Here is a 26,835-nt window from a genome sequence, read left to right as displayed (position 1 = left end):
CCCTTCACTTCAACCCCACTCACTAAGAAGGAAAGAAATATGATGCCCATTATACCCAAAAGAGGTCATGCAAAACATATTTCCATATTAGCCATGTTGCAAAAGAAAACGACAAAAAAGATCACGAAGAGTCAGACATGATTAAAATGATAAACAATAACATTCCTTTTTTTCTTTTTAGGCACTTGGGGTTAAGTGACTTGACCAGAGTCACACAGACAGTAAGCGTCAAGTATTGTCTGAGGCCGCATTTGATCTCAGGTCCTCCTGACTTCAGGGCCAGTGCTCTATCTACCAAGCCATCTAGCTGCCCCAATAGCATTCCTTCTTAAGGCAAAAAATACACATTTACTTTTTTTCCGCACTGACCTTCTAAGTTATCTTTGGCATTTGAGGGTTGAGAAGTATGGAAACTGCCACAACTGCCCATGATTCAGTCCTCTGAGGACTGCTCCAAGTTCGCTGTGGCCTGAGTGCCCATGCAGCACTGTACTCCTGTCCCTGGCCAGAACAATATACCTTTCAGATCAACCATCCAGGTTGTCTTGGGCTGGAGATTTGTTTCATTCTGTCTTTTTATGGGTTCTACTGCTTTAGAATTTGTTTAGAGTCATTTTTTATGGGTATTTGGAGGGGTTTGGGGGAGATCTCAAGCAAGTCACTGCTTTCACTTCGCCATCTTGGCTCTGCCCCCTCTTACATTTACTTTTAATGATTACTGTAGGAACAGATGCTGCTGCCAGAAGTTATCTAGAAAATATTGGTAAAGATTTTGAACATTTACACAGCTAACTAAAACCCACAGGACCAAGAGTGATATTTTCAACAATTGTTGCCAAAGGAAAATTGCTTAAGAGGAGAAAGGGAATTGAAGGATGAATGTCTGATTAAGAAGACAGTGTCTATAAATGAGATTTGTCTTTTTTTTTTTACTTATGCTTAAATATGAAAGAATTGTGGGCTCCTTGCCAGAGACAGAGCAGTGCCTTAAAAAAAAAAGAAAAAGAAAATGCTTACATGAAATATTACAAACTGCACTAAAATGGCTTTAATCTTAAAAAGAAAGGGATCGAGGAAACTCTTTATAGCCATCAACTGGATACAATAGATGGTAGCAATAAGCATTAACAGCATAGCAATATAGTGGACTATAAATGTATAGGAGACAAAATCAAAGATAGAATAAATTGTTTAAACCCATGGGTTCTACCACTCTTTGGCCCACCATTCTATACACAGATATTAAACATAGAGGAAAATAAGGGGGGGGGGGGGTCAATGCTGTGCCCAGTCCTTGGATAACAGATGATTTGAGATTTTTCTTTACTGTGAGACTATAATCATTTGGAGGCTATATATGCATAGGATTCACTCTTCCACTTATGGTTGTCTTGACCAACAATGAACAAGAAAGGAACCTGAGTCTTTTCTATTGGGATGAAGCTTTGGCGGTTGCACTTTTCTAAAGGGTTAGTCTAAATATCCACAAGATCTATGAGGCCTGACTCAGTGAACTTAAATATCTATATGTCATGTCCAGTATTAAGGAGGGTCATTTCCTTATAGTGCAGTGGGATCATTATGTTGGCCACACAGGCATTTATAAGTACTATGGCTGTGACACCTTTCAGGAAGGAGACCATGGAAAGACACATCACCCCCTAAGGAAAATCCAGTCCCCTCTGGATGCTACAACATATAGTCTAGGGCCTCTTCAAAATATTTCAGATGTAGATCAATCAAATCTGAAATAAGCCACAGCAAGCTCAGCAAAACCATGTCCAGCCAGCAAGCTGCTCTGTATTCACAGAGACCACCTCCAGTTCCAGGCAAATCAATGATCCCCAGGAAAGGCCCTGCTCCTGAAGGCAGAAAGAGAGAGGCCCACATGCTGCCCTCTCACAAAAGAATCCTCTTCACCCCTGGCCCCAGGAAGCCCCACTCATGGACCACCTGTGCCAGCAGCTTTGTGGACTAGGTGTTGTGACCACTATATACCTCCAGGTCCATGAGGAAAAGGGTCTGTCTGTACATCCCTCTTCACCAGTCTTTCAGAGTGTGTCTCACACAGCAGGGTCCAGAAGGACCCCATGCGCTCCACACAGCTGTAGATGACCCCAGAACTGGTGCCCACACCAGGTCCAGCTGTCTGCAAAAGCCTGGAAGAGTTCCCTTGTTTTCATTCAGGGGGGAGGCACACAGGATGACCAGCTGGGACAGGGGCCAGACAGTGCACTACAATCTCCACTAGCTAGTCCCACAGGCTCTGGGGCTCAGGAGTCAAGCATAGTCACGACCCTGGAATCTATTTTCCAGTCAGTTGTTTTGTTTTGTTTTGTTTTTTCTAAACAGATATGTTACATTTTCTTCATTTTTTCATTTTTTTGATTTCACTGGACTCATTCTTGATGTCTAATAGAGTCATTAGCTTCTACTTACCCAATTCTAATTTTAAGGATTTTTTTCATTTTATTTATTTATTTATTCATTTATTTTGATTTATCAACAATCACTTCCACACCCTTTTGAGTTTTAAATTTTTCTCCCCCTCCCTCTCCAAGACAGCACACAATCTGATATAGGCTATAAATATACATTCCTATTACACATATTTTACATTGGTCATGTCATAACAAAGAATTAGAACCAATAGGAGGAACCACCAGAAACAGGAAACAAAACACAACAGAAGAAAAAAAAATAGCAAATAGCATGCTTTGATCTACATTCAAACTCCATAGTTATTTCATTGGATGTGGATAGCATTTTCCATCATGAGAACTTTGGGGATATCTTAGATCCTTACATTGCTGAGAAGGGCTAAGTCTATCAGTGTTAGTCATTGCATAACATGGCTATTTCTGTGTACAATGTTCTCCTGGTTCTGCTCACATCACTCAGTATCAGACCATACAAATCTTTCCAAGTTTTTCTGAAGTCTTCCTGCTCATCATTTCTATGGCACAATAGTATCCCATTACATTCATATACCACAGTTTGTTCAGCCATTCCACACTTGATGGGCATCCTCTCAATTTCCAATTCTTTGCTATCGCAATAAAGAGCTGCTATAAATATTTGTGTACATATGAATCATTTTCCCATTTGAATGCTGTCTTTGGGATACAGCCCTAGAAGTGCTATTGCTGGGTCAAAGGATATGCACATTTTTATAGCTTTTTGGGAATAGTTCCAAATTGCTCTCCAAAATGCTTGGATCATTTCACAACTCCACCAACAATGTTGTAGTGTTCCAATTTTCCCACATCTTCTCCAACATTTATCATTTTCCTGTTTTGTCATGTTGGCCAATCTGATAGGTGTGATGTGATATCTCAGAGTTATTTTGATTTGCATTTCTCTAATCAATAGTGATTTAGAGAATTTTTTCATATGACTATAGATGGCTTTAATTTCTTCATTTGAGAACTTCCTGTTCCTATCCTTTGACCATTTATCAATTGGGGAATGACTTGCCTTCTTAAAATTTGACTTAACTCTCTACATATTATAGAAATGGGGCCCTTACCAGAGACATTGGCTGTAAAAAATCTTTCCCGATTTTCCACCTTCCTTCTAATCTTGGTTACATTAGCTTTGTTTTTGCAAAAACTTTTCAATTCAATGTAATCAAACTTGTCTATTTTGCTTTTTGTAATGTTCTCTATCTCCTGTTTGGTCATGAATTCTTCTGTTCTCCACAGATCTGATAATTGAAATATTCCTTACTCTCCCAGAGTGCTAATAGTATCAGCCTTAATATCTAAATCATGAACCCATGTTGACTTTATTTTGGTATTTGGTGTAAGATTTGGTCCACTCCTAGTGTCTGCCGTACTCTTTTCCAGTTTTCCCAGCAGTTTTTTTTTCAAAGACTGAGTTCTTATCCCAGAAGTTGGGGTCTTTGGGTTTATCAAATAATAGGTTACTATAGTCATTGACTACTGTGTTTTGCATACTGAACCTATTCCACTGATCCACCACTCTATTTCTTAACCAAAACAAGTAGTTTTGGTGATTGCTGCTTTATAATACAATTTAAGATCTGGAATGCTAGGCCACCTTCGCCTGAATTTCTTTTCATTAGTTCCCTTGATATTCTGGAACTTTTGTTATGAATCTTGATATTATTTTTTCTATCTCTATAAAATATTTTTTTGGTAGTTTGATTGGTATGGCTCTGAATAAGTAAATTAGCTTAGGTAGAATTGTCATTTTTATTATATTAGCTCAGCCTGCCCATGAGCAGCTGATGTTTTTCCAATTATTTAGACCTGATTTTATTTTTATGAAAAGTGTTTTTTAATTGTTTTCACATAGTTCCTGGGTTTGTCTCAGTATGCAGACTCCAAATTTTTTTTTTAAGTGAGTCAATAGGAGTTAAGTGACTTGCCCAAGGTCACACGCTAATATGTGTCTGAGGCTGGATTTGAATTCAGGTCCTCCTGACTTCAGGGCCAGTGCTCTATCCACTGTGCCACCTAGCTGCCCTACAGTAACTTTAAATGGAATTTCTATCTCTTTCTGTTGGGCTTTTTTGGTAATATATGGAAATGTTGATGATTTATGTGGGTTTATTTTCCTGTAGGGCAAGTTAGATTTCCATACCTAACTGATTATGTTATTCCCTCCTTGAGCCAAATCTGATGAGAGTAAGGTTCAAACAATGCTCATCTCCCTCCCTTCTTTCCCTCTACTGTTATGGGTTTTGTGCCTTTTCCTGTAAAATAATTTACCCTTGTCTGCCCCTCCTTTCCTTTTCTCTGAGTAGTTCCCTTTGTTAGATCAGATTAATCCATTTACTTAGATCCATTTAACCCTCTTGATTAGATCTTTTTTAATCATTACATCAAAGTCAACTCATATCAACCCCCTCTATGTATACTTCTTTAAAGTGGTGTCATAACAATACAGTTCTCAAGAGTTACAAGTGTCATCTTCCCTTGTAGGGATGTAAACAGTTTGTCCTTATTAATAATGATATGTTCTTGTTGTTGTTTTCTTTTTTTTTTCTGTCCCATTTACCTTTTTATGTCTCTCTTGAGTCTTTTATTTGAAGATCAAATTTTCTGTTCAGCTCTGGTCTTTTTATCAGGAAGGTTTGGAAGTCACCTATTTTATTGAATGCCCATCTCCACCCCTGAAAGATTATACTAATTTTTGCTGGGTACTTGATCCTTGACTGTAATCCAATGCTATTTTTTATGGGGTTGTTTTCCAGAGTCAATTTTTTGTAGTTCCTGTTCCAAGCTTTTGATGCTCTCTTGCATATCTCCCATTTCCTTTCCAATTTTTCTTCTACCTCTCTTATATTACTTTTTTGAAGCTTCCAAGGAGACTTTATGAACTTGAGACCAATTCATATTCCCCTTGGAGATTTCAGATGTAGGTATGTTGACAATGTTGTCCTCTTCTGAGTCTGAGTTTTGATCTTCCCTGTCACCTTAGGATTTTCTATGCTCAAGGTTCTTTTTTACCTCTTGCTCATTTTTTTGACCTATTCGGTGGCCTTTAAAGTTGAGCTCCCCTCCTGGGGTACAGGGGGCACTGTCCCAAGCTTCTTGTGCTGGGGACCAGGGATATGGTCACTGGCTTCATGAGCCGGGGACTCAGGCGCAGGCAGCTTGGTCACTGAACTGGGGTGGGCCAGCCTGGTCACACTTGTTGTTGCCTGGTTTCTGGAGCTGGAAATTCACCTTCTGTCCTGGGGCTGGATGCCTCACAGTTGGCCTGCTGTGCCACTGGCCTGATGAGCCAGGACCGAGGGACCTTGATTATTGATCTGTCTGTGGTTGACAGCCTCCTGCTACTTGTCCGGATACCATCTGCAATGGACTATGCTCTCCTTTTAACCAAGTGAGACAATCCTTACTTGAAGTCTTTCTTATTTATCTTAAGCTGGAAAATTGTTTCACTCTTTCTTTTTGTAGTTTTGGTCTCTCTAGTGTCTGTTTAGAGGCTTGATTTAATGCCATTTCTGAGTGAAACTGGTGAGAGCTCAGGCAACTTCCTGGCTTTTCTTTGCCATCTTGCTTCTGCTTCCCTTGATTATCTTTTTAACCTCCTGTGTCACCTAAAGCACTAATTAAAGGACAGAAAGAAGAGAGGGGAAGAGGAAGAAAAATAAAAAAAAATAAAAGGAGGAGTAGGGCATAGAGAAATAATGAATTTTGGGAATAGTAGTATAGGAATGGATAGAAAGAAAAATAAAATCTTAAAAGGATATGAAAGCAATAGATTCATTTGTTAGAAGTTGTAGAATTTGTCTGATGTCATTCAAAAGAAATAATATCTTATGCAGTCTCTGTTGATTTATCTATGTGGTCAGGACTTCATAGAAAAGGTGAAATGGATATGTGATTTGGAAACACTAATGTAACATTTATATGGCACTATACTGTTTTGAGAAAGAACTCTCTTCAAAAACAAGCCTGTGAGGTAAATAAGGCAAATATTATCTCCATTTTAAAGATGGGAATACTAAATCTCAGAGAATTTATTACTTACCTAAAGAAACAATAAAAGTATAGTTATTTAGATTTGAACTGATATCTCCTAATTCCAGATTCTGTGCTTGTTAATTTATACTATGTGGTTTCTGATTTATCGAACTGAATGTGTGGTAGAATGCTTAGCACAATATATTGAATTAAAATAATTATGAAATACTGAGCCTTAGGGAAATTTATAGGATTACACTTCTTTCTGATAGTAATACTGAAGTTGGAAAGGAAGTAGAAAAGCCAAATTTTTAAGTAGCCAATTTATCTTTGGAACCCTAAGTATCACCTTTCTTTCCCCTCTCTCCTTTATTAAGTGGCTTTGCAAATTATTAAAACTACCTGATTGTTAAAATTTAGAACCCCACAACATTTGGTATTGACTTTCCTAAGCAGGAAGAATAATTGAGAACATTCCTTCAAGGACACAGTTATATAGCACATGATAGTGATGATGATGATGATGATGATGATGATGATGATATATGTGTATGTGTATATGTACGTGTGTATGTGTATATGTATGTATTTATATAGTGCTTGAAGGTTTTAAAATGCTTTACATGTACTATATCATCTTATTCTCACACCAACCAAGTGAGTTAGGTGATAATATAATGCTATCCCCATATTACAAATGAGGAAGCTAAAGCTCAGAAAAATTAAGTGATTTTCCCATATGATAACAAAACCAGGACATTTCTAGGTCATGATTTGAACTAGTGTCTTCCTGACTTTTATGTCTATCTAAATACTAATCTACCAGTCACCAATGACATAGAATTATTATTGTAAAATTGCTTAAATTTTCCCTTTATTTCAGCACTTTGTCTAATCTGATAGCTTGGCCTGGAAAATAAGAATCCCTTATGTAGTACATGGCACAAGGGAAACATATTTATATCCAAGCAAGGAAAAATGCTGAAATATCTAGCCACTGTGCCCTGCTGTCATGAAGTTTCTCTTATCTCTTTATATAGCACAACTTTTTTTTCTCTGTAAGCAATAAAAGGCATGCTAGCCTAAAAGAAGTATCAAATCCTTATTTCAACCTATTTTATTTTTCTACTAGGTGCAGGTATATATCCACTAAGCAAATAAGGTGGTATATTATTTAAAGCTCTTAAATAGCATTCCTGCATTGTGCCTCTGTTGCTTAGCTTTCCTGCTTTATTAGGTATTTCAACACACAAGCCCTTTACACACTCAATTCTCTGTGCTTAATCTCTGATTCTTTATATGAAAAAAAAAATCTGTTCATACACACAAAATCTAATTTCAATTATATGTGTGTTAGTGTGATTTGAAATCAACATATTTCCTTTCTGAAGGGCATTTGTATTTTAAGTTTCTTGTCTAATCTGTAGATGAAAGGCTTAGTGTGATTGTTACAAGGAATTTCAGCCATGAGTGTGTAGGTGAGGGAGATGTTTGTATCACAGGTTCAATTCAACTCTTCCATTAGGCCAGCTTTGAAGAACTGATTTTAAAAATCAAGATAATATTCTAAATGTGGCTTCATTGTCTTGAATAAATTACGTATTCAGCATGTCACTTCTGTGGTGAATAATTTTAAATGCCTTAACATTATGTCATTTTACAAGCTATTTAAAGTTTTATGGGAAAAAAGTAATTAATTCAGTTATATTCTTTCCTCAGCATTGTATTTCTTAGAAATAGAATAAAATTAAAGTATATTAATATTTTGTCATTTATAATTTTTAAAATTATTCTTGAAATGGAAGAGTAATAACTGAACCACAATATTAAAATATCATGATATTTATTGTTACTACTATAAATATTGTGATTACACTAACTCAGTGAGACCATTGTCTTTCTTTTTATTTTCATCATCTGATATGGAGTGTTTGCTTCTGTGTTGTGTTGCATTCAGTCAAGTAACCATTAGCATTTTTAAAGAATTAACTGGTTATTTGACTAAATTTGTGGAACAATGGAATTATAGAGTAAGAAGAGATCTTAGAAATTATTCAATTCCAGTCTTCTCTGTTATAATTGATGAAAATGATGGGTTGTGTATGTACTTACATGCTGATTTTGTTACTTGCATGTGATAGAAATTAACTGTTTTAAGATGAGGGTATGATATATTTCCAAACCGTGAATCTTTCTCTAACACATCTGTAAATCAGACAGATTTACCTGTATTTGTTCTGCATGACTAACCAAGATTCAAGCTTAGGAGATAAATACTTTGCAAGTCAATGATACTGAAATGTAAGCAAGTACCTTTTTATTTTTATAGAAATTAGCCTACAGTACTGTTTAAATACATCATAACTGTGGAAATATCATCTTAACAAACTAGAGGTGTTTAACTGGAACTTGACTTTCATTAAAAAGAGATATAAAAATAATCAGAAGTGTCTTGGAATCAAGAACAAGTAGCTTTAATTCCATTTAGCACACTAAGTTATAAGCAAATTTTCTTGCTCATGTAACAGATATAATAACACTTGTAGTACTAATATCAAAGGGTTAAGGGTTTGAGAGCTAAGTACTAGAAACACACCCCAAACTCCTGAGGGTTAACTCTAGTATTCTGAGGGCATAAGTAGTGAACCATATTATCAGGACCTAACTCATTCATATGAGTGGGATTTCCAGAAAATAAGCCTCAGAGTAGGTATTTCATATTGATTTATTCAATAAACATATTTACATTTGTTAAACAAAAAATAAAATTTCTGACATACTTTTTTTTACTGCAAACAATTATTTTACATGATATAAATTGGGCTTGCCAAATACGTGTGAATATATGTATTATATATGCATGTATGTATATATACATACATGCATATATGTACATTATGTACATGCATATTACACGTGTATATATACTCAGAGATTACAAATATTCCATATACTATCTTAATATAATTAATTGGTACCATAGACAAAAGACATAATCAGCATGTAAGTACCTAACCATTTTGTAGATTATGAGCAAAGAGCATCATTTTCCTCAATGCTAATGTGGAAAATCTGGATTAAAAATTTTCTAAGCTCTCTTCTAACTTAAATTTCCATTGTTTTATGAATTTAGTTAAAAATTACATGTGTGTATATCTCTGTGTTTGTTTGTGTATGTGTGTATAATGGATTGGGGTATGTTTTTTCTTCACAACTACTATCACTGAGAATGAAAGAAAAAGAAAATTTTAAAAAAGTGTAGTTGAGCAAAACAAATTTCTGCATTGGAAATATACAAAAAAGAAGAAAATGCCTCAGTTTACATTCAGAGTCCTTCACCTCTCTATCAGGAGATAGGTAATGTGTTTCATCCATAATCCTGAGAAATTCTGATTGTTCATTATACTGATGAGAAGAACTAATTCATCCAAAGTTATTTGTATATCAAATTGTTGCCTTTGAACAAATTGCTCTCCTGATTATCTTCATTTCACTCTGCTTCATGTCATATATGTCTTCCCATGCTTCCTTAAAACAATTTCCATCATTTCTTTTTCTTTCTTTCTTTCTTTTTTCATGAGGCAATCAGGGTTAAGTGACTTGCCCAGGGTCACACAGCTAGTAAGTGTCATGTGTCTGAGGCCGGATTTGAACTCAGGTCCTCCTGACTCCAAGGACAGAGCTCTATCTACTGTACCATCTAGCCCTCCTCCATCATTTCTTATAGCAAAATTGTATTCCATCTAATTTATGTACCACAAATTGTTTAAACTTTCTCCAATTTATGAACACACTCACAGATCCCCATACTTTCTACCTCAAAAAGATCTATAAATATTTTTGTATATCTTCAGGGTTTTTTTCCCCTTAAACCTAATCCCTCCCTTAATATTCCTTCTGCTTAATCTTTCTTCCATTCTCTTCATTCCTTCTAGATTCAATTCAATTCCTATTTCAATGTTTAGTTAAACATGTTTCTGTACACAGTGTGTATATGTTCTTTACCTACAAGTATTACCCCCCCACCAAAGCCTTTCCCCTTTTTCTGTTGAGTATCTCTTTATATACCCTGATTATGTGAGATCATTTTCCTCAACATTTCCCTTCCCCACAAATGTATACCTTTTCTCCTTCCTTTCTCTTCTTCTTTTAAGAGCATCGAGACACAATGGAACCACTCTCAGCTTTGTGTCTAGTTAGAATCCTTCTAGGATCCCTGAAGATGACAGATATGAAAAGAAACCAAAGTTTCATTTTCCATCTTAGAATGTAAGGGGTTTTATCTTTGTTTGGTCCTTTAAAACCATTCATTCATGTTTCTTTTTTTCTTCCTTTTTTTTTTTTATAAGTGAGGCAATTGGGGTTAAGTGACTTGCCCAGAGTCACACAGCTAGTGAGTGTTATGTGTCTGAAGCCAGATTTGAACTCAGGTTTGCCTGACTCCAGGGCCAGTGTTCAATCCACTATGCCACCTACCTGTCCCCATGTTTCCCTTTTTACTTTATTTTTTTTTCCATCTCTAGGGTTATACTTATTTTTTGTTGGGTATTCTTGAGTGTAGTCTTATACTGTTGGTTAGTTGTTTGCAATTATGTCTCACTCTTCATCACCCCTTTGGAGGTTTTCTTGGCAAAGGTACTGGAGCAGTTGGCCATTTTCTTCTCCAGGTCATTTAAAAGATAAGGAATCTGAGGCAAATAGAGTTAAGTGACTTGCTCAGGGTCAAATAGCTAGCAAGTGTCTGAGGCCACATTTGAAGTCAGGTCTTCCTGATTCCAGGCCCAATATTCTATCCCCTGAGTCATCTAGCTTACTCTGTAGCCTATGTCCTCTTTATTTTTTAATACAGTATTCAAAACTCTTCACTGTTTTATAGTGTAACTGCTTAACCCCGTGTGATACTGACTATGGCTCCTTAGCACTTGAATTTCTTTATTTTTTCTTAATTTCAATATAATTCTTGACCTGGAAGCTGTGGATTTTTGCCACAATAATTCCTTTAGGCTTTGTTTTGATTATGTCATTCAGGTAGTATGAAAATTCTGAAAATTTTCCTTCTCAATCTGTCTTCCAGGTCAATTAATTTTTTTTTAACGAGATAACATTTTCTTCTCTTTTTAAGTCTTTTGACTTTTTAAATGTTTCTTGTCTCCTGGAGTCCATTTATTTAGTCCATTTTATACTTTTCAAAGAGCTTGTTCCTTGACTAAGTATTTATACCTCTGATAACAATATCTTAATTCCTTTTTTCCCATTTCTTTCTTTCACACCTCTAATTTTCCCCAATATTTTTCCCTTTAGCATTCAAATTTCATTTCTTAAAAAAATGACTCTTGCTTCATCTCTTTCAGAAAATTTGGTTGATTTTAGCCCAAATTGTGTTTTTCTTTGTGATTTTGCTTCTAGATGTTTTGTGTAATTCTCAACCTTTGGATTTGTTTTGAGCATCTTCATCATCATATTTTTTTATGGTGGGGATTCTATTTTATTTACTTATTCTTCCAAACTACTTGATGATGGTGGATTCACTATTAGCACTAGGTTCTGTTCATTTTTTTTAGGGAAGTTCTGGACTGGTTCTTTGGTGCTTTCTTGTGGGCATTGAGTGTTGTCCTGCACTAGAATCTCAGAGACACCTTGGACTCAGGACCTTTATGTTTTCAGTGTTCTGATCATGATTTGTTATAGGGGGAAAAAGAAACAAAAACACCCTGATTGCTATTGAGTCTGAGCTTTGCAAGTTCTTGACCTAAATTTGGGTATAAACAAGTGCTAGTATACTCAGCCATTGGGAAGCTCTGATAGTTGTCACAGAACTTCACAATCCTCTGTGGTGTGAGTTTCCTGTCCTCATTATTATTTCACAGGCTTCAGATTGTGCTCGAGGTTGGGATTGATATCTTACACTGCTCTTGGGTCTGAGCTACACCACTGTTACTTGCTTCTGAATTTGCTTTTCCCTTGGTATTATGTCTAACACCTGAGACCACTTAGGGGTCTGACCAGAAACAGGACTTGTCAGTCTGTCCTGCATCTGTGAACCAGAACTGGGTAGTTGACAACAAGACTGTCAGTTTGTACCTTTCAACTTTCAGTTTGATATCTTTCAACTCTTCAGTATTCTAGTCTTTATACAGTCTTGGTCGTTATGATTTAATCGTCCTAATTATTAATAACTTTTTATAGTCTTTCCATTCTTGCAATTTCCAGAAGACTACTACAATGTTGAGGAATCAGTAACCACCTCTGCAGCTAATAGCTATCTTTGAGTTGTCTGTCTTTGTTTTCTGAGTTTTAAGTAGGCTGTTTTGAAGTAATTGCCAGTTCTTGGCATTGTTTTCAATTTTGAACAATATCATTTATGCATTAGTGAAAATGATCCTGTTTCCTTGTTGGATTAGAAGATTCTTGAAACATTTCAATTCCTCTACCAACAGTTGCTTCAACATCTCTACCAGTCCTTCAAGTATGTGCTTTAAAAATCATTTTTTGTGCATTCTCTTGTAGTAATAACCATACCTTAAAACCATAGAACAAAAAAAAAGAAAAGAGAGCAATGAAATAAGGGTATGACATATAATCTAGAACTTAACTAATAGAACCAATCAAGGTAGGGAAACCAGCTTGCTTTACTTTCACTTGATACAGGTAAGATTTCTAAGCTTAAAGATAGTAGAATTCATATGTACATGACTATTGCTAACAAAATGAAACTATATATTTTTCCTTTTCCCTAATAATTCACACACTATCACATTAATAAATTATATAAACATAAAAAAATATATTACACTCTTTATAACAAGACATAATAACATTATAGTCAAAGTTGACTTTTTTCTCTTATTCTCTTCCCTATAAGTCAAAATTGATCCAGAAATGATGGCTGAAGAGCTAAAATAGAGAGTTCTCCCCTGTGAAATGCTCTGGAGAACCACAGAGAGAAAGAAACTGTGGATTGGACTGCACTTATTCTAGCCACCCTTAAGTGGTAGTTTGCCCTATTTAATCTTGCCAAAATTCAGGAGAATTTTCTATCTTTCTACATCTTTTGCCTGTCTCTAACCCTGTGCAGTCAGCACCTTTGTCTTCTTTCTGTTTTCTCATATACTCTGCTCATAACTACTGGAAAATCATGTCCATATTCGACCTCATATTTCATGTAGGGCAAGTATTGGGCTTAGGAGTTTATCCTTCTCCATTTGTTTTCCTAAAAAAAGACCTGGTTGAAACTCCTTTCAAGACCAAAGAACAGACACAGCAATAAATTTGAGTAAAGTGCACTGGTTCCTATTCCCTTTGATGATCTAAAGTTTCTATGATTTGAGGTCTATAAAACTCTTAACGGTCTTTCTAAGGTTTAACTGCTATATACATAGAAGGTATTATTACCATGTCACTTATGATTAAAAAAGAAAACAAATAAAACCAGATTGGAAGGTGCATTTTTCTATATATATTGTTGGTTGTGATGGTTGGATCAGACCTGTCATTTCATTAGTACCAGGGAATTTCTCAGGAGGGAATTATTTCCTTTAATTCTATGGACTTTATAGTGTGAGAGAATGACCTTGGTCACTTAAGTGTTAAACAAGCTGTTCATAGTCATACAGTTAGGTCAGAGGCAGAACTTTGAACCTATATTCTTCATTTGTTTTCCTTTAGTCCTTCCTCCCCCCTTTTTTGGGGGAATTACCAATGTAAAGGTTTAATTGATTGACACAAATGACCAATTTATCTGTAATTTATATTTTAAAGAATTCTTTGGAACACCAATCACAGAGTATATCACAGAAACAGGACTCGTACCTAAAAGTTTCTGATTCCAAGGCTGGTTTGTCTTCTTTCTACCTTAACATATTCTTCTCTGATTATGTCACCCCCTTACTCCATAAACTCCAAGCCTTCTATTGCCTCCAATAACAAATTCAAAATTCTCTTTTTGGCATTGAAAGACCTTCATAACCTCGTCTCCCTACTGCCTTTCCAGATTTTTTTAGAGCCATTTATAGGGTTTGTTGAGTTAAATTGAATTAAGATTTTGAGTTCCAAATTTTTTCCCCATCTCATCCCTCCCCAACCCCAAGATGGTGTGCATTCTGAATACCCCTTCTCCTAATCTTCCCTCTCTTGAATCCTCCCTTCTCTTATTCCCTTCCATTTCTGTTTTCCTGTATTTCTGTACCCCATTGCCTTTACATCTTATTTCCCACTTGCATGTGAACACAATTTTTAACATTTGTTTTTAAGACTTTGGGTTTCAAATTTTCTCCCTTACTCCCTCCCCAAACAACCTCAATGAGCAGGCAAGCAACTCAATACAGGTTATACACGTGTAGTCATGCAAAACACTTTTATAGTAGTCATGTTGTGAAAAACTAACTATATCTCCCTTCATCCTATTCTGTCCCCCATTTATTCTATTATCATTTTTAACCCTGTCCCTCTTTAGAAGTGAGGCTTCTGATTATCCCTCCCCCAATCTGCCCTCCCTTCTACCATCTCCCTGTTCTCTTATCCCCTCCCCCCTCTATTTTCCTTTAGAGTAAGATGGATTGCTATACCCAATTGAGTGTGTATGGCATTCCCTCCTTAAGCGAAATCCAATGAGAATAAGATTCACTTATTCTCTCTCACCTTCCCCCATTTCCTCTCCACTGTAAAAGTCTTTTCTTGTCTGTTTTATGTGAAATAATTTACCCCATTCTACCTCTTCCTTTCTCCTTCTCCCTTCTTTCTTGCCCCTTAATTTTATTCTCCAGATATAACCCATTCATCTTCAACTGACCCTGTGCCCTCTATCTATCTATCTATCTACCTATCTATCTATCTATCTATCTATCTATCTATCTATCATCTTTCTATCTATCTATCTATCTACCTACATACATACATTTAATTTTCCCCTCCAAATACCCTAATACTGAAAAAGATCTCATGAGTTACAAATATTATCTATCTGTGCAGGAATGCAAACAGTTCAACCTTAATAAGTCCCTTATGATTTCTCTTTCCTGTTTACCTCTTCATGTTTCTCTTGAGTCTTGTATTTGAAAGTCGAATTTTCTATTCAGCTCTGGTCTTTTCATCAAGAATGCTTGAAAGTCCCCTATTTCACTGAATGTCCATTTTTTCCCCTGAAGGATTATACTCAGTTTTGCTGGGTAGTTGATTTGTGGTTGTAATCCTATCTCCTTTGCCCTCTGGAATATTATATTCCAAGTCCTCTGGTCACTTAATGTAGAAGCTGCTAAATCTTCTGTTATCCTGATTCTGTTTCCACAATACTTGAATTGTTTCTTTCTGGATGCTTGCAATATTTTCTCCTTGACCTGGGAGCTCTAGAATTTGGCTACAATATTCCTAGGAGTTTTCCTTTGGGGATCTCTTTCAGGAGTTGATCAGTGGATTCTTTCCATTTCTATTTTGCTCTCTGGTTCTAAAATATCAAGGCAATTTTCTTCAGTAATTTATTAAAAGATAATGTCTGAGCTCTTGTTTTGATCATGGCTTTCAGATAATCTAATAATTTTTAAATTCTCTCTCCTGGATCTATTTTCCAGGTCAGTTGACTTTCCAATGAGGTATTGCACATTCTCTTCTATTTTTTTCATTCTTTTGGTTTTGTTAGTCACAAACTTCCATTTGTCTAATCTAATTTTTAAGGAAGTATTTTTTTTTGTTATATTTTTATTTATTTTGTTAAACAGTTCCCAATTACATTTTAATTTGGTTCAAGCCATATTGGGGAGTTTTGCAGGTATTCCCCAGATGCAAATATGTCACCTCTGTTCTAATGGATTGTTGGCAGTAATTTCAAGGGTGTCTCAGGGGGTAGGCCAAATGATGTTTTTCTGTTTTGTGAATATGTGTGTACAGGGTGGAGGAGGGAGAAGGCAGTCTGGATGTATGATTTTTATCATCGTGGGGAACTCTTGGTATAGAAACTCCCTCCACTAATGAAGACTAGCAATTTGTCTACTATTTACAGAAAGGAAGTATTGTTTTCAGTGAGATTTTGTACTTCTTTTCCATTTGGCCAATTCTGCTTTTGAAAACATTCTTCTCCTCATTGGCTTTTTGCACCTCTTTTGCCATTTAGGTTAGGTTATGTTTAAGGTGTTATTTTCTTCAGTATTTTTTTTTTATCTCTTTCAGCAAGTTGTTAACTTGTTTTCCATGATTTTCTTGCATCACTCTCATTTCTCTCCCAGTTTTTCCTCTACTTCTCTTATTTTCTTCTAAACATGGTTTTTGAGTTCTTCTATGGCCTGGGACCAATTCATATTTTTTTTTCTTGGAGGCTTTGAATGTAGGAGCTTTAACTTTATTGTCTTCTTGTTGTATGTTTTGACATTTGTCACCAAGGAAAAATTGTATGGTCTGACTTTTTTTGCAAAGTTTACTCATGATCCAACCAATTATTTGAATTATAAACTCTTTGTTAAGATAGGGGCCTACTTCTAGAGTGGAGAATGTGCTGGTCCTAGCTTTAGAAGTTTTGTGCATCTATTTTCAGAGATACTTCTAGGGAACTGTAAGTTTTCAATTCTTCCAGAGTGGTATGATCAAGGGCTTGGTGTTTACTCCTTTCCTGGCCTGTGCTCTGGTCTATTAGTGACCACAAACACTGTTTTCTACTTTGGAACTGTGAGGAAGATTCTCTTTCCACTGCCACTACAAGAGCCACCATGCCAGAGCTCCTCTTCACCCCAGGACCACAACCCAGGACTGTGACCCAGATCTAGGCATGGGCCGAGCAAGAGAATAAATACTGCCTCAGCACCAGCAAAGAAATCCCTGAAATTCCTCTCTGATCAGCCACTTGATTCCCCTCACTCTGTGGGCTGGAAGCTCTTGAAGAAGCCTCCACCCCAGGGCTACAGCTGGGACTGGGGCTGGGACCAAGTCTTTCTCTCACCTAGGTCACAAACTTTTCCTACTGATCTTATAAATTGTCTTTGGTGCTTGTGGGTTGAGAAGTCTGGAAACTGCCATAGCTGCTGGTGATTCAGTCATCTGAGACCTGCACCAGGTTTACTAAGGCCTGTTTTTCCTGCATACCCATGCTGAACTTTGTTCATCTCCCAGACCAGAGGAATAGACTTTTCCAAACAATCATTCAGGCATTTTAGAGCCATTTTTTTTACAGGTATTTGGAGGGGTTTGGGGGAAAGCTCAAGCAAGTCACTGCTTTTACTCTACCATCTTGACTCTACCCTGAACCTTGACTCTAAAATTGGTCCCCTGTCCATTGCCTCTAATTATTGTGTGTATGAATATGTAATAGTTCTTGCTGATAATTTGCATTTTCTAAGTTTAAGAGAGTAGTAAGCAGTCTGTATTGATTCATTATGATTTATCAAATGTAAGTTGCTTATGTTGGTCATAAAGTTGGATTAACCCATCATCCTAGATTTGCATCTAACTTCAACTATCATCAGGGATTGGGAATATATAGTCCTCTAGTGAGAAGGCTCAGTAATGGAAAATCAATTGTCTGAACTTGTCTTCACAAAAACTCAAACCAATGTAATTGTTAGCCCCTTAGTCCCTCAAAGCAGAGCCTTATTTGAAAGGAAGATTATTTAGGTAAACAAATGTGGCTATGGTAAATGTAGACTTTATGTCAGACCTCTTTTTATATTATGTTTACTTTGCAACCAAAATCATTTCATTGGTAGTGGCATTCTGAAAGAAACACAATTCAATCAATCAATGTATATTTATTGAAGCATCTACTATGTGTCAGGAACTGTGCTAAGCCTGAGAGTTACAAAGACAAAAAAAAATGGCATTACATTCTGTTGTGCTGAGGGGGGTTATAACATGTAAACAATAAACATGTGTATGATTATTTGAAGATGAAGAGAACATTAAGAATACTGCCTTCCTAAAACCAGATATTTCTTCAATTCCGTAGACTAGTATGAGGAGTATCAGATTGTGTTATTAGTAGTTTGGGAAATACTTATGAATGAGTGCACACCCTCTCCATAAGCTTCAAATATGATTTACTCTTTGAGCTGCCAGGTAAAACTTCCATGGCCTACTACTAGATTTCAGAAGAAATAGGCAATAAGAGATTTTCTTTGTTGGGTATCTTTTTAAATGGCTATTTAAGTAAATATCTGATTATTGAAAACACAATTATTCAGAACAATGTTAATATGTAACAAGTACAATGGAGGCATTTATTTTTCTATTGATTCTCCCTGCAGAATACAAGTTACTTAGTAATTCTAGGATAGTATCAGTGATACACATTTCCCTGACTTTCTCTGAATCTGCTTCATTGCAATTTGGGAAACAAGTTATGATTAAATAACCATCAAAAACTTTAGTTGTAAGAAGAGGAGTTAGAGATCATCTAGTCAAAATCTCCAGTGCTGTAACAAATAGACATTAATAAATATTAATGAAGATTGGTGAGCAGCTAAATGTTCTACAGCAATTGCAAAAATCTGTTCCCAAAGTTAGATAGAAAAAGGCAAATATGTGACAATTAAATGATACATGCATTCCTTATTTTCTGACCAGTTTATATATTTTTGAACAAAGTACATTAATATCAGCTTAAACTGTGGAATCCAAGTTTTAAGGAAACACATGCTACATGTTTATACATGTTTTTACATTTATTTATAGCATTAAGTTGAATCCATTGATTTCCTTGCAACAACCTTGATAGGTATATAGTATAAGAATAATTATTCCCTTTTACCTGTAGCAAAGCTCAGGCTCAGAGACCAGGGTTACATAATCACATAGCTATCGGATGTCCTGGCTTCCAATCCCATAACATTTCCACTGTATCAGGAAGCTTACACATTTTTACTGAACTAAATACCAGGAGTGGATAAGATAGACAATTGCCTCAATTGCAACTTGCTGTGTACAATGACCAGTTTCCTAAATGTTTATAAATGCACACTTTAATACCTAAGAATTATCTTCCAGATATATAGATCAAAAATAAAGAATAAAGAGTAATATCATTCTATAAATATAGGAAATGAAGAGATTATTATTATTATTATTATTATTATTATTATTATCATTAACAATAGTAAATGCAATGATAATTGATGCTTCTATGGATTTCTTATTAACATGGGTGGGTAATCCTTCCAATGAGGTAAAGAACAACCCTTCCATACTAGGTAGGGCAGCTAGGCAATGCATTAAATAGAGAACTCAACAAGGAGTCAGAAAGACCTGAGTTCAATTCCAGTTTCAGATGCTTACTGTATGTGATCTCAGGTGAGTCACTTGAACTCTGTTTACCTCAACTGTCAAACTGAGATAATAATAGCACCTACCTCCCAGGATTGTTGTGAAGATCAACTGAGATAATGTTTGTAAACTAGCAAAATGCCTGGGGCATAGTTAGTATTACATAAATGCTAATTATATATGTCATCTAATCATGTGAAGCTTGTCTATGTTCTATAAATCCTCCTTTGGAGTTTCAGTCAATGTGTAAGAAGTTCCCATCTAGCTCTTTTGACAATGCATGAATACCAGTTAAGTACAACATGTTAATCAGGCACCCTTCTTGCTTACCATATGGCCAGAATAGCTTCTTTTCTAGTTATATATCTCTCAGATGACATCCATATTTGATGTTTCTGCTGTACAATGTTTGCTTTATAATATATTGCGCCCTAATCATTTCATTGTCCTAGGATTCTTCATTGACTTTTGGGTGGCCATTAACTTAAAATTTTCAGGAAATGCGGTATCTCATGATTGCATCACAATTACTCATCAAATGCATTCATACAGCAATTTATAGTTTGTAGAACACTATACAGACATTGTCTCATCTATGCTTCAGATGAATTTGTGAAGTGGAATATTATTGTTACCTCCCTAGTTCATAAATGAGTAATTTGAACCTCAGAGAGGTTGTGATTTTATTTACTGGCGTACAGTTTTATGTGTCAAAAGCAGGGTTTTAATTGTGATCGTCTCCTTAACTCCAAGTCCAGCACTACCTATTAGGCAAGACCAAGAGATTTTAGAAGATTTTTCTTATTTTTCCTTATGTGGAAGATAAGGTACAAATTTCCAATCTTGGCACACACAGACACATGCAAAAGGCTATAACTTGATGACAGCAGCTTGTGGAGTTACCCATAAAAATGATAAGACATCTGATTTGGTCTGAAATCAAAGAAGAAACTAAAACTTGAATTTTAAAGATCACAGTTGAGGAGGAAGGATATTCCAGATATATGGGCTAGTTTATGCAAATGATTGGATTGATAAATAATGGAGAAAAGAAGATTTTTGAGTAGTGGAGTGAAATGGTCAGAACTTCTCTTAGGACAATTATTCTGGAAGCAATGTAGAGAATGGGATAGGGAGATACTGGAGGCATATGTTCTAATTCAGAAGTTACTTCAGTAATCTAAATGACTAGACTTAAATTGAGGTGGTAGCCAGGAATAAGGATAAAGAGATTTTAGAAATGTGGAAGAATTGGTGGGATTTGGGATCCTGTCTATATGATTCCCAGGTTCTTTTCTGGGTGCAAATCCAAAATGCTCAGCTAATAGCCATAGACAGTACTTAGTGACATTACTACATAAACCTCACCCCAGACCAATAGCTGGCTTTCATTTCTCTACTCTTGTCATTGAAAAAGAGTGAGATCATCTGTTGATTCTTTGTTGTAGACCATGAAAGACAGCATATAACCCATCTGATAAGAGTCTGTTTTTCTAATATCAAACATCTGGTGCCAGTGGGCATGGCCACCTCTATGGGAAAGTGGCCTTTAGCAGTCTCTAAACAAACAGGTATGTATTATGTATTCATGTTGATTGGGGGATTCACCCAAATCCATCAGATTTCCCTGATGAACATTTTTTAAAAAATATTTATTTTTAATTTTCACAATTCACCTTTACAAGATTGTGAGTTTTAAATTTCCTACCCCTTTTCCCTGTCCTCCCTCCTCATAACAACATATAATCTGATATAAGCCACACATATACAGTAATATTAAACATATTTTCACATTGGTCATGTCACAAAGAAGAATTAGAACCAAAGGGAAGAATCACAAGAAAGAAAAAAAAAAAGGAAAAGTTTATGATTTGATCTGCATTCAGACTCCATAGTTCTTTCTCTGGATATGGATAGCATTTTCCATTAGGAGTCTTTTGGAATTGTCTCAGATCTTTGCATTGATAAGAAGAGCTAAGTCTATGTAAGTTGGTCATCACTCAGTGTTACTATTACTGTCTACAATGTTTTCCTGGTTCTGATCACTTCACTCAGCATCAGTTTATGCAACTCTTTCCAGATTTTTATGAAGTCCACCTGATCATCATTTCTTACGGAACAAGAGTATTTCATTGAATTCATATACCACAACTTATACAGCCATTCCCCATCTGATGGGCATCCTCTCAATTTCTAATTCTTTTCCACCACAAAAAGAACTGCTATAAATATTTTTTTGTACATGTGGATCCTTTTTCCATTGTTGTAATCTCTTTGGGGTACAGACCTAGAAGCTGCATTGCTGGATCAAAGGTTATCCTGTTTTAGAGATCTTTGGGCATAGTTACAATTGCTCTCCATAATGGTTGGATGAGTTTACAACTCCACCAACAATGCATTAGTGTTCTAACTTTCCCACATCTTCTCCAACATTTATCATTTTCCTATTTTGTCAACAATGAGCTAAAATACTGTATTAAACTTTTTAAATTCCACCTAGTTTTCTTAAGATACATCTAAAAATAATCTGATTAATGTTCCATGTATGTACATACACATACACATACACACAGACAAACATACTAATGCACAAATATCCTGGAAAGTATAAGAGCATAGTAGTTCTCAGCCATTATCTGATTCTGGAAATGAGGTATCATTTCATACATCATTTACTATCTATCACAACACTGATTCTATAAATTCAATTAGTTCTAAAATGTTAATGAATCAGAGAATAAAAACTAAATATGTGTTTTCTATTAATATCTATTTCTGTTAGGTGAAAGAAATTGTGAATCTATTGAGGTTCCTTCTTTTTTTGATATGCACACCTTTGATTTTTCTGAAAACATGTTTTCTCTGTTTTGTCTAAAACACAGTGAAGAGGCTGTTCTTATTTTCCTTCTGTGATCTGAATAGGCTGTGTCTCTAAGGGAGTACACAGCTTCCCTTTCTAACCATCTTGTCCCAAGAAAGCCATTAAAAGCCTAGTGTAATTTAAATAATGCCACTGAATTGTCCCAGGGATATTCTTTGGGGATTAGAGAGATAATTAGGGGAGAAATGAGGATGCTTTGTGAGCTTCTAAACCAGCAAGAAGTGTTCCTTGGGGTAGGAAACATCTGGCCTTTGTTTCTGAATGGCAGAGGATATATAAGCTTGTATTTGTCATTTCTGAATCTGATATCATCAACTGGGGCCTGTGTGGGTATCAAGAAATGCCGTTCTTCTGATCCCTAGCAAACTTTTGTGAAGAGAAATATTGGTGATATAACTTGGGAAGAAAGGAAGGAATAAGCATTCATTAAGCTGGCTACTCCCACAACTTATATTTTTTGATCAAATTGTGTCCATAGAGGGGGGCAGGTACTTCAGGTACTAAAGCTAGCTAGAGGTAATAATCTCTGGGGTCATTAGTGCTACTACTCAGCTCATGAGCCCCTCTTGGATTACTGCCTATAAGCAAGTAGACTTACTTAGGTTTCAGCAAAGGCATTTACTAATATGGGATATTACAAATACTTGACGTATAGTCTCTCTTTCCTCCTCCTCCCCACAAATCTGGAACTAACTTTTCCATATAGACTGTTCATGAAAAGAATGGGTTCAAATTTAGAGTATAGTGTGAGTCAGACATGTGTGGAAGATATACATTTGAGCTCGTCACTAAACATTTGTTTAGCAACTGTGTGCCAGGCACTCTGCTAAGCACTGAAAACAAAAAGAAAAGGAAAAAAAACTGCCCCTGATAGTCTAATGAGGGAGACAACATGAAAACAAATATATGCAAACAAACTATGGGCAAGATAAGTTGGAGATAATTAATAAAGGGAAGGCACTGATAGTAATGGGGATTGGGCAAGGTATCTTGTAGAAGATACACTTTGAGCTAAACCAGGAAAGCCAGAGGAGAAGATAGAGTCTTACACATATGGGAAATGAAAAGAAGTGAAAACAAAAAATATTCCCTATTTTATAACAACTACAACAACAACAATGTTATCTATGTTCTAATGTTATCTCTAACACATTCTCCACATTGGTTACTCCAATCTTTTTTTCCAACATCCTCAAACTCCCAAATCTAATGTCACACTCGTTCTGAAAAGGATCTGGATTCTAATTTTATTGACATGACTGAAGTTACCTTAATTTTCCTTGACTTTGGGGGCAGAGCCAAGATGGCAGAGTAAAGGCAGCAACTCATCTGAACTCTCCTGCAAACCCCTTCAAATACTTTTAAATAATGACCCTAAATAAATTCTAGAGCAGCAGAACCCTCAAGAAGGTGGAGTGAAACAATTTTCCAGCCCAAGACAACTTAAAAGATTGGCAGGAAAGGTCTGTTCCACAAGAGCAAGAGGAGACTGGAGTCCAGTGTAGGCCATGCCAGGACAGAGGAGTCCCCAGAAACCTAGGAACAAGCACTGATCCACTCAAATCAGTGGCAACAGTGGTAGTTTCCAGACCTCTCAGACAACGGTAGTAAGGCAATCAGAAAACATATCAGAGGGAGATTTGCAGGGATCCCTTTCCTAGTACCAGTGGCAGGAATCTGTAGCATTACCTATACTTGGATCTGGTTTGGAGTCCTGGATCATAGTGCAAAGGAGCACTAGCAAAGCAGAGCTTGTGGCCCGAGGGGAGCAGGGACCTAGTCACAGTTCCAGGGTTGAAAAGAGTGCTGGTGGTCACTCACAAACCAGTGCACAGTACAAGAGAGTAGTAAACACACCTCTCCCTAGATCATACCAAAAATTTACAGACCCTCAGAATAACCTCTGAAAATAGCTATACAAAAAACCCAAAACTTGGGACAGTGTGCCCTCCACTTGGGATGCAGAGCTCCATTTTAGCATAGAGTTAAAAAGTCAAGAAATAGGCTGGAAAATGAAAAAAAAAACAGAAAAAAATTCTTACCATAAAAAGTTACTATGGTGACAAGGAAGATCAAAACACACACTCAGAAGAAGACAACAAAGTCAAAGCCTCAAAAAAAAATATGAATGTCTCAGGCTATGAAACAGCTCAAAAGGGATTTTTAAAATTAAGTAAGAGAGATAGAGGAAAAATTGGGAAGAGAAATGAGAGTAATGAAAGAAAATCATGAAAAAAGAGTCAACAGCTTAATAAAGGAGGCACAAAAAAATACTGAAGAAAAATGACACCTTAAAAAAATAGGCCAAATAGTAAAAGAGGTACTAACATCCAACGAAGAGAAGAATGTCTTGAAAAGCAGAATGGGCAAATGGCAAAGTCAGTGAAGAAAATAATTCCTTACAAGTTAGAATTGGGCAAGTGGAAGCTAATGACTTTATGGGACATGAAGAAACAATCAAACAAAATCAAAAGAATGAAAAGATGAAATACAATGTGAAATATTTCATTGGAAAAACAACTGACCTGGAAAATAGATCCAGGAGAGATAATTTAGGAATTATTGGACTACCCAAAAGTCACAGTTAAAAAAAGAGCCTAGACATCATCTTTTGAAGAAAACTGTCCTGATATACTAGAACCAGAGGGTTAGATAGAAATTAAAATAATTCACTGATCATCTCCTAAAAGATATCCTGAAATGAAAAGTCCCAGGAAAATTATAGCCAAATTCCAGAATTATTAGGTCAAGGAGAAAATACTGCAAGCAGCCAAAAAGGAAAAAAATTCATATATCATGGAGCTACAGTCAGGATAACACAAGATTTAGCAGCTTCTATATTAAAAGATAAGAGGCTTGGAATTTGATATTCTGGAGGGCAAAGGAGCTACAATTACAACCAAGAATTACCTATCCTATAAAACTGAGTATAAGCTTTCAGGGGGAAAATAGACATTCAGTGAAATAGAGGGACTTTTAAACATTCCTGATGAAAATATCAGAGCTGAATAGACAATGTGAATTTCAAATACAAGATGAAAAAGAAAAGCATAAAAAGGTAAACAGTAAAGAGAAATCCTAAGTGATTTGATCAGGTTCAACTGTTTGTATTCCTACATGGGAAAATATTATCTACAATTCCTAAAACTTTCTCATTATTAGGGCAGTTAGAAGGAGCATACATAGACAGCAGAGGTGTGAGTTGAATGTCATGATCTGATTATCTAAAAAGAAAACCCTATAATTAAGGGATGAGAAAGAAGAATGAATTGGAAGAAAGGGAAACAGAGATAGAATGGAATAAGTTATCTGCCATAAAAGGGCCTAAAAGAGATTTTACAGCGGAGGAGAAAATGGGGGAAGCACAGAAGGGAGCACATGAACCTTACTCTCATCAGAACTGGCTCAAAAAAGGAATAATATACACAGTCAGTTAGGTGTAGAAACCTATCTTACCATACAGGAAAGAAGGAAGGGAAGGACATAAGAGAAGGGAGGGAGTTGATAAAAGGGAAGACAGTTTGGGAGAGGTAAAAGTCAGAAGTAAAACTTTGAGAATGAGCTGGATAAAAAGAAAAAGAGTAGGATAAACAAGAGGTAAGTAGGGTGGAGGGAAATACATAGTTGTTAATCATTACTGTGAAAGAAATTTACAGAGAGTTTCTGTAATAAATATTTCATTTCTCAAACATAGAAAACTGAGTCAAATTTATAGAAATAAGAACCGTTCCTTAATTGATAAATGGTCAAAGGACATGAACAGGTAGTTTTCATACAAAGTAATCAAAGCTATCTATAGTCATATGAAAACAATGCTTTAAATCACTGTTGATGAGAAAAAGTAAATCCAAATAACTCTGAGCTACTACTTAACACTTGTCAGAATGGCTAATATGGCAGAAAAGAAAAACAAACTTTGGAGAGGATGTAGGAAAATTAAAACAGAAATATATATGTATAACCTGTATCAGATTGCTTGCCATCTAGGGGAGAAGAGATGTAAGGGAGAAAGGGAGAAAAACAACTTGGAACTCAAAATCTTATTAAGAAAATGAATGCAAAAACTATCTTTCCATGCACTTGGAAAAAACAAAGCACTATTTACAAAAAAAATGTGCAAAATTCCCAAATTTTTGTTTCAAACTGAGCTCTCCTGGTTAGTCATTTTGGAAACTATGTTCAAATACTTACCTGCAGATAGATATCCTTATCTTGAAATAGCAAGATGAACCCTGACAGTGCTTAAAAAAAAAATTCCCAACACAGCCATGAAAAATC

At 35.9% G+C, this 26,835-nt stretch overlaps 1 pseudogene; it reads right to left on the bottom strand.

Annotated features, from left to right (window-relative positions):
• Window positions 1-1,171: 1,171 nt before the first annotated feature.
• Window positions 1,172-26,835, bottom strand: part of LOC110217380 (acyl-coenzyme A thioesterase 6 pseudogene) — a 125,954-nt pseudogene continuing 100,290 nt past the window's right edge.

Source organism: Phascolarctos cinereus, unplaced genomic scaffold, assembly GCF_003287225.1.
Source record: "Phascolarctos cinereus isolate Bilbo 61053 unplaced genomic scaffold, phaCin_HiC Scaffold_1;HRSCAF=81, whole genome shotgun sequence".
Taxonomy (NCBI): Eukaryota; Metazoa; Chordata; class Mammalia; order Diprotodontia; family Phascolarctidae; genus Phascolarctos; species Phascolarctos cinereus.
This window is presented reverse-complemented; position numbering and strand designations above follow the sequence as displayed.